The sequence below is a fragment of the Octopus bimaculoides genome, chromosome 12, assembly GCF_001194135.2.
Source record: "Octopus bimaculoides isolate UCB-OBI-ISO-001 chromosome 12, ASM119413v2, whole genome shotgun sequence".
NCBI lineage: Eukaryota > Metazoa > Mollusca > Cephalopoda > Octopoda > Octopodidae > Octopus > Octopus bimaculoides.
The window spans coordinates 36,108,386-36,118,385 of record NC_068992.1 but is presented as its reverse complement, the minus strand read 5'-3'; the positions used below and the strand labels follow the sequence as shown (position 1 = coordinate 36,118,385).

Below are 10,000 nucleotides of genomic sequence, written 5' to 3'. Positions count from 1 at the left end.
GCACACATACAGACATGCAGACAGACAGACATTCTCAGCTTTATATATATAGACAATAATAATCCTTTCTACTATGAGCACAAGGCCTGGAATTTGCGGGGAGGTGGCTAGTCAATTACATCGACTCCAGTACTTACCTGGTTCTTAATTTATCGACCCCGAAAGGATGAAAGGTAAAGTTAACCTCGGTGGAATTTGAACTCAGAATGTAGCAGCAGATGATATACTTTTCACCTGGCATGCTAACAATTCTGCCAGCTCTATAATAATAATAATTTTAAATTTTGGCACAAGGCCATCAAGTTTGGGGAAGGAGGAAAGTCAATTACATCGACCCTAGTGTTCAGCTGGTACTCTTCTTATCGACGCTGAAAGGATGAAAGGCAAAGTCGGCGTCAGCAGAATTTGAACTCAGAATGTGAGGATGCACAGAATGCCGCTAAGCATTTTGCCTGGCATGCTAACAATTCTGCAAGCTTGCTGCCTTAATAATAATAATAATAATAATAATAATAATCCATTCTACTATAAGCTCAATGCCTGAAATTGTGAAGGAGGGGACGAGTTGATTATATCAACCCCACTATTTCACTGGTACTTAATTTATCGACTCTGAAAGGATGAAAGGCAAAGTCAACCACGGCGGAATTTGAACTCTGAACATAGCGACATGCAAAATACTGCTAAGCATTTCATCCAGCATGCCAACGAGTCTTTCAGCTCGCTGAATAATAATAATAATCTTTATAATATAATAATACTCTAGGCACAAGACCTGAAATTTTGGGGAAGCAGGCCAGTTGATTAGATTGACCCTAGTACACAACTGATTCTTAATTTATCGACCCCCAAAAGGACAAAAGTCAAAGTCAACCTTGGCGGAATTTGAACCCAGAACGTTACAATGGGCAAAATACAGCTAGCATTTCGTGCAGCGTGCTAACGATCCTGCCAGCTCTCCGCCTTAATAATACTAATACTGCTACTACTAATAATAATAAGTGAGGCAGGCAGGCAGACAGAAAGATATGGTAATCTTTCTGTATCTGTTTGTTTTCAAAATATCCGTCAGTTATGATACAAAACAAAAATGACTAAAATCGAGTTATGGGTAAGATACGAATATTTACGAAACTCTCAAGTTGTATGGCGCTATATCCATATATCTTCTAGTCGCCACTACTTTTCTTTTATTGTTAAATACAAATGGTATTATGAATATTTTTTAGTGTTTGATTTCAGCCAACAAAAACATGCATACATACACAGACAAACACACACACTGAAAGGCAGCTATGTATGTTCATCATTTACATATGAAGTGTTCAAGAAACAGTGTATGTGTTTTTCTGACTTGTGTGTGTATATACATACATACTGCCACCGAAGTCTGTTTCTTCATAACTTTCAGAAGCATAGATACTTTTAATGAAATTTTTTACAAATATGCTTCAGATGGTGTAGATTCTGATTAGATTGGAATTTGTACTGAAAAAGTTTTTCCAAGAGTAGGGAAAAGAGTTTTGGAAAATTCACTCAAGTTGACTGTTTTCTGATGACTTTCTGAAAAATGGATATTTTTTTATAAAATTTTTTATAAATACCTTTTAGATGGTGTATATTACGATTAGATTGGAATTTAGAAGGAGATGAAAATGGTAGGCTGGCACACATACATACTGGCACACATCACAAAATGAAACTTGAAATTTCAAAAAAGTGGTGTGTGTCAGTGTGCGAGCAGAATCAACCAACAAGCACTATAAACAACATTACAGATGCATTTGCTATACATTCTGTATCAGGCAAGTATTTCTAACCCCCAGACAAGTTTCAGGTCGACTGAAGTCTTTGTAAATGAAATTAGAATGACGGATACTGCACTTAAGGTTTCATATTGATTGCATCTGTTATGGACCTTGAATTTCGGCCACAGATACTGATCAACAAAAGTGAAAGAGATGTCCTAAACCCTTACATTAGTTTCCTTTCTTACCTTCATTTCAAAGATCCAAAACAATTCAGTATTCACCATTTGTTGCAGTGTGATTAGATGTGACTACTATTTCTTACAGGTCAAACAACTGCATGGCGATTTCCTTAGTTTTTGGTTTTTAACCCTAGGCCAGACAAGATTGTGCAAAGATATAAAAAGACATTTCAGCCATGACCATTCTGTCAGTTTAGGGGTATCAGGACTATATTTTTTGCTGAACTTTTTTCTTTTTTCTGTTTTTTGTCTATTAAGATAGGATGTGAGTGGAGGAAGATTAAGGCTAGTACAAAGAAGACATTATTACACTCTGTTTAGTCATAAGCAACACTGAGCTCACAAATCATTTGATGATATGTGCAATTTGTAAGGGATCTGGTTAGGGTTTATGATTAGGGTGTAGGATGAGTGTTATGAGTGACGGTTAGATTGATAAGGGTTGTGGTTGGGGCTTAAGGCTGTGATTAGGGCTAATCTTCAGTGTTAGCTGTTAAAGGATGGAATGGACACAGAAATGTTGTCACTAAACCTACTAGGAGAATGTTTGCACACCGCTTCTATCACAACCTAGCACCATAAAAAAAAGAAGAAATAAAAATAAAAGGAGAACTAAATATACAAAACCACAAAATGGTCACGGTTGGTATATCTTTAATTATCAGATGTCCAGGGACAACAACATCATGAAACACAATACAAAATCTCTTGTTTACATCACATTACAAACCATGTCATGTTAACATTACGTTACAAATATATGAGAGAGTGTATGCACGCAACAACTTATTAGCTTCCTCGCACATAATATATTACATACATTCATTTTATGAACACACACAAGCACACGCACATGACAAACACTTGCATTTAAACAGTTTGGGAGGGGCAGAATACATAATAATAATAAATTATCCTGGGGGAAAAAATCATTTACGGAATCAATTTCTGTTGTATGAAACAATTATATTAAAAATGAAGGAAAACAGTACCCAATTCCGTGTCCCACAAGGTAGGGATAGCTCTTATGAAACTCCGCCTATCTGTTTTCGTTTTTTATATACAAAGTTGTGACAGCATGTGTGTGTGTTTGCAAGAGTATGCATATACATGTGTACACACACACATATATACATGCATTCTTGCATAATTTGAATTTTATTCAGCCTACTATCCCTTTGTAACTCTAGAGTTGTTTTACCTCGTGGCATTGACAAGGTGCAAAAAATACGGAAATGCAAATCTGTCATTCTTCCCATTGCTTCCAGCACGATTTCATTTTGTCTACCTTTGAAGTATATTGTGTTTATAGAGACAATATGCCTCTGAGGGAGTCTTTTCCGAAAAGATCAATGGAGCCTCTGACTTTTAAACGATACATATTAGTTAAGTAAACAGACAGATAGATCTATCTTTAATATTTTACTTGTTTGAGTCTATGGACTGCAAGAAACGCCGGGGTACTGCTTTGAAAGGTTTTGATCGAACAAATTGACCCTTGTAAATATTTTTTTCAAAAGTCTGACACTTATACTATCGATCACGTTTCCAAGTCGCCAAGTTACAGGCACATAAAGAAATCAATACAAATTATCAGTGGTTGGGGACAAATTTACCACAAAGATTCACACACATGCATACATGTGTGTGTGTGTGCACGACGGACTTTCAGTTTCGATCTACCAAACCCACTCACAAATGCTTTGGTCTCCATGGGGCCATAGTAGAAGATGCTCGTCCAAAGTGCCAAGCAGTGGGACTAGGCCCGGAACCATGTGGATGGGAAGCAAACTTCTTGCCATAGCCAAGTGAATTTTAGAGAATTCTTGATTTTTAAGATTATCTACCACGTTTAGAAATAGTATCAATTGTCACCAAACGATTGCTCTATCTTCTCTTCAAGGGGAACATGCTTCAATAAATCGAGAATCTAATTTGTGTATTATTTAATATATCCCTATTCATCTTTGTTGTTCAAATACATGCCAATAGTCACTCTAAGTCATTTTAGTTCATTTTCTTTTCATTTCTACCAATTCCCTAGGCCATAAAAGTTTTACTCCTTTTTCTCAATGTCTAATTGATTCGTATGCAGGATAATTGCTGTGCTGATGACGCACATTGAGATAGAAACAAGTGCTATCCACAGCTATCCTCATCTCTTCACACAGTTAGACTGCTTTTCCCCAAAATGTCAATTTTGGAGAATTCTTGAGTTCCGAAATTATTTCTTTTCTTTTGGCGTTGGCATCAGTTACCAATAAGTAATTGGCCTCCTTCTCTGGAAGCGGTGGCATTTTCCTTTATTCAAGAATTTACGTTTCATGTTATTTAATTTAATCTCAATTGCCTTTGTTGTTCAAACACAACATTGGACACGGGGTATTATTTCTGTTTGCCCATTTTCTTTTTACGCCTGATACGCTCTTTCACCCTCTTTACATACATACATAACTAGACTCGCTCCTCTCTCAACCATTTTGTTTCCTTTCTGAAAAATTCCTATTTCAATAAAATATCACAGAAATATGTTTTCGATGGTGGCGTTTACAACTGTGTAGATAACATTAATTTACACACACACATTACTTTCTGAAAGATTTATACATTTGCAATACATTATAACATATATTAATACGTGCGTCTGTGAATGTATGTACTTTCACTCGGAAAACTTTTCTGTGGGACATGCAGTTAAATACATTTACATTTGAGTTCTTTCTTTTTCCATTTCTGTCTGTCCGCTTTTGCGAGAATAAATATCCGAAATCGTCCCTTTTCTGACCGTTTCCAGAAGCACGTGCCTCTACTATGAATGAGTGGGTGAATCTGGCATTTTGCAGCGAATATAACAGTCCATCAACTGTGATGATTCACTGTAATAAACCGCACATCATCACCAGTTGTTTACCTCCCACTGATACAGTGATGATAGCCGGTATTCTAAAGTTAGAGCAAGACAAACTTAGCTTGCACTTGATGTTCAAGCTGCAAAACGATAAGTTCTATCTCTGGTAAGTCTTTATTCAAAATTCGACAATATAATGTTATGCAAATATTTATCAATAAATTTAGTCTGAAAAAAAAAATACTATTAGATTCTTTAGATTTTGAACCCAAATGTTGAAGTTTGTCACCATCCGTCTACGATATCCAACATGTTAAAACACATTTCGGGATGAACCTCGGATAAGCTATCTTTTGGGAGGAGCCAACTGGTGAATCCTCTTAGCCACTAAAAAGTTCAGACTGATTAATAGACTGTGAAAACAGATAAACAGCTGAACTGATAAACAGAAATATAGATACAGATAGAATACCAAGATACTTACCTAGAATTGTTGCGATTTGAATCCTCGAGTAATACAGCTAAACAAATCCAAGGTAAAAAGAGATAAATAGTAAAGGTTCCGTTAATTGACCTGAAGTAAAAATATTTCCTTCCGCGAAAAACACGATAGATCCCTGTCTGAAGTTAAGCCAGACAGCACAACACCTCTCTTAGTTGGTTCTCTTAACGGAGCCAAAATCTTGGTGTTTACGTTGTCAAAACTTGTGTAGAAGTACTTAAAATATATGTGCGTGTAATGGGATCATGTGTGAATGTATGTATGCGTGTGTGTGAGTGAATGTACGTGTATAAAGTGTTGTAAAGTCAGAGTGAGATGCCATAATGACTGAGATGGTAGGATGTGGACTTCTACTTTCGACTGAGTGTTCATCAGTTCGTCTCTCCTCATTAATGCTCTATTATATGCCCTGGGCGAAGCCCCAGAACCTAGATGGTGTTTGCCCCTCACATATTTCAAACTAGAAGCAGAATAAATTAGAACACACACACACTTTCCTTCCTTCTCTCTCTCCCCACTCTCTCACTTCCTCTGTCTTCCACTCTCTCACTTTCTCTCTTTCTGACGTTTTCTCTCTTATTGCTTTCTGAATGTGTTGAAAGAGAGACTGACTCTTAAAAGCTAAAATGACTGGTTATTTGTTTTATTCGTATCACAACTCCACAAAGAAGAAATAATAAATTTATTACTGTATCAGTTTTAAATATTTTTCGTTTGTATGTTCACATTTCCATGCCAGTATGCGTATAAAGAAACAATGTATGTGTGCATGTTACTATATATAATTGTAGGAATGTAAAAGTTGTGTGAGTGACTTGTGTATTGTATAGAATACTTCCAGCTTAGAAGAATATGAATGGAGTCGAATATGTAACTTGATAAGCCTGGCTGTTATGTGTGTATGCGTCAGTAAGAATACATGTGTACACGTGAGTAAAAAAAGCAAAGTATCTGTATGCGTTTGTGCATGAGCGTGAGTATGTGTACACGTGTGCAAAGGCGGACAATAACGGAACGTAGGAAGCGTGCTACGATCGCTTTTCAAAGATTTCATCCAATACACATATTTAAGAAATGTACGTGCGTGTATACATGTACATCTATGTGTACATGTGCGCGCGCGTGTATGCTTTTAACCAATAACTCATTTCACTTCAAAGACACTGGTAAATATTTCAGTTGAGTAGCGTGACAATACGAAATAGTTATTAATATTCTGGTAAATTTGTTTATGTTTTATTGATAATGCTATATACTGTCATCGATGTTTGTTACTGTTAATAGTGATAAAAATGAGGGAGATGGATTTAAAACAGTGGACGGAAGAATCAATAGTTTACGCTAGCCAAAAGTTTTTTTTTTTTATACTTTCTTGGTATTTTCCTCATGTTCTGAGTTCAAATCCAGTTATAGCTTGATTAAATTACACACCTTTTTTCGTTGTTAATTGCAGTTTCTAATAACTCGCAGTTTCTAATAACTCATAAGAAATTTCAAAGCACCACCATCATCGCTGTTGTTGATGAAGATGCTGTTGCTTGCTCAGTAAAGAGAGATACAGAGTTAAATAGACTCGATGAAAGCTATAAAAACAGCGAGGTAAGAGAACGATAAGTATGGTATATTTGTCTTATTTACTTTTATTTTTTTCTTTTCCTTTACATATAAAATTTATCCACAAGTTAAATTTACGATTTTATGTCGTTGTTATTGTTGCTTAACCCCAAGTTAACCCTGCGAGCAGATCTTGAACAAAAGCATTCTAGCTGTGACCATTTAATCTTTTGTACAGAGAATCTCTGACCACCTTATCCGTCGCATCATTTTTTAAAGACGGTAGTGCGAGATTTGACTGCTATTTCAAGCAGATTAGAACGACCTCTGCTGTTGTTATTGTTGATGGAATTAGCGACAAAGCTAGCGAAGTACACTGTTTCTTGTCTCCGAATTAGGAGGGCAATTTTAATAACTTTGTATTATCAATCTATATAAAATATATGTGCTTATACATAGATGTCCGTCAGGCTACTTGTACTGCAGTCGGTCACCAGCATCCTGTGCACTAAATAACATGACCAGCCAGCTGTGTCTTATCAACCGGTCAAGACAGTAGCGAACGGAAACACAAAGGACCTGCAAAGTAGATAGATAGATAGTAGTAGAAGTAGTGGTAGTAGCAGCAGCAGCCACACTGATGATACGTGCGTACAGTGGTCGTGATGATTCTGATGATGGAAGTGATGCTTAGGAGGATTGATGGCGGCAGATTTGGATGTGGGTGGCGGGATAGTAACACTGAGGAAACTGGAGAAACTTTACCCATCCTTTCCTTCTCCGACCGAATAAACAATATCAGTGATTTTCCTTCCATTTAAACCTTCCTCCACCTGCTTTTTCTATTTTCACATACACAGAACTCTCTTTTCTCGCTCTCTCTTTTCCGTCCTTCTTTCTCTCCTTTTCTCTCACCCTGTCTCTCTTTCTCACACACAGAAGTCATTTGTTCACACTTCTCCTCACCCCTTTTCTCTTTGTTTACGAAGTTTTTTTTTTTCTCCTTTGTCAGTTTAACCATTCCAACATATGACGCTCTCTCTTTCCGTTACTCGACAGTTTATTAATTTGGTTTATCTTGCTATCTGTCTATCCCTCCGTCACACTCTTTCTAACTATCCATCCATCCAACACATTGCTTTCTTTATTCTTCCGTCACACTCTTCCTTGCAATCCATCTATCCATCTACATTAATCACATTCTCTATCTATCTAACCGTCTCACATAAATACTTTACTAACTTTGATTTTTCTAGTTTTTCTTGCCCTTCTCATCTCTTTTGCCACATCTTATTTTCGTTTCATTGAAATTTTATCTTACAGAAGACAAGACCCTGAGAAGATTTTGTTTTGCAGAATTTCTCCAACATTTAAATACGGAAATACAGATTTAACGGTGCTGATGCTGCTGCTAGAAATAGCAGTCAAATCGCTACAGTTTTAAAAGGAAGACATTGGTTAAGTTGGTCTTAAGCGTACATAAGACAGGCTAATTGCAACACCCTCCTCCATATCATAGCATAAATAAATACATAAAAACATAAACTTAAGAAAAAACATTCTAATTGTTTCGTCTGAAGGATGAGAGTGTGACCTTGAACTTTTCAGACCTGCAATATGGGAGTTAAAACGCTGCTAATTAATAGCCAAGATGGGAATTCCCGATGAAAGATGATCCGAGAAGGAAGGAATGAGCAAAGTGGTCAGTGTGGACCTGCGTGGGTGGACACTTGGAGTGATAAGATGAAAACATGAGTCAGGAATGCTTAAGTAGAGATGACACTAGACTAGCGAGGTCCCAGCAGCTGAGGCCATTGTAGTAGTGGTAGAAAATGCGGTGTAAAGCGACAGCAGAAGTTGGCGTGTGTCGGGGAGCAAACTTCTTAGTAAGTGTATGATGTGTCTAGTACTTTTGTGCGCGTAGTAGCAGTACTGAGTTGTGGGTTTTCCGTGAACGTTGGTCAGTGTAGCTAATCGTTGGAACTAGAAAGATTTTCTTGCTCTATAGAAAGAAGACAGTGTAAGGATTTGACCCTCAACCGCAAGATATTCAGTTAGAGACTACGAGTGAGCCACCACAGTTGCGCGTGATTGATCTGTAAATCAACCAATCAGCGTAGGGCTGTGGCGTGATATGACTCCCCGGGTGATCAAAAATTCTCTCCTCTTTTCACCCTTTAAAAACCGTTTGGCGGTTAAATCAGCCAGAACGGCCTCAAGCATTCGCGTAGATCACATTGGGCACTCACAGAAGGCAGAGCTTCAAGACCAGACCACTTCGGGCACTCGGACAGACCATCTCATGCAAGAAACGACTTCACACATTTACTCACAATGTGACCCATCTGGCCTTCTATAAGACACAGCGCGGCTCTCTCCTCTCGGTCGACGGTTATATTATCAGCATCTTTCTTTTGTAAACAGCCAACATAGTCAATAATGTCCAGCAATGAATATGCTCTAAGTTAAAAATTCGTGAATTGCTTCATTTATTTATCATACACGCACCAGCTGGACCATATGACGATGATCTTCAACAACGCACTACACATCCAACATGGCGACTCCACAAGAACGGTGACCAGGCAGCCTCACGACAACACCTTTTGTGGTGCAGTTTTTACTAAACTGAGGCTGTGAGATCGCCTGGAGAGACCATCAATAATCTAACATTAACAGTGACTTTGTGTGTACGAGTTCGAATTTTGAAGGAAACTGCGATATAGTTTCCTGAAGTGTTGAAAGAAACAAGATCGTCATAAAATCATTGGAAGATGTTACCGATTTTTCTCTATTCATGTAGTTAGATTTGATGGTTAAGTTGAGATTAAATGTGGATAATACACGGTAGGAAGGTTAGCAGGAGGAACGGGCTCTATCATCTGCATACATGTGCGTGATGTCGGAGTGAAGATAAATAGGTCGTTGCTGTATAGTGGAAAGAAGGTAAGTAGATAAAGCCGAATGATGGAGAAAACCAAATACGCAAAACATTCAAGACAACATTCTCTACGGATTGATAAATCAATGTAGATGTGGCAAGCTAAACCAAGGTCGCTGATATAGAAACATTTGTGTGCAGATGTACGTATATAATGTGTGTGTG

The 10,000-nt window shown here is 37.5% G+C and overlaps 1 protein-coding gene across 1 annotated transcript in view; it reads right to left on the bottom strand.

Moving 5' to 3' along the window:
• The window catches only part of LOC106875675 (uncharacterized), a 168,029-nt gene extending 161,525 nt beyond the window's left edge, over window positions 1-6,504 (bottom strand). The window contains exon 1 of the mRNA XM_052972127.1: window positions 5,323-6,504. The gene's annotated coding sequence lies outside the window, so the exon portion shown is untranslated. The remainder of the gene's footprint in view (window positions 1-5,322) is intronic.
• Between the last annotated feature and the right edge of the window lie 3,496 nt (window positions 6,505-10,000).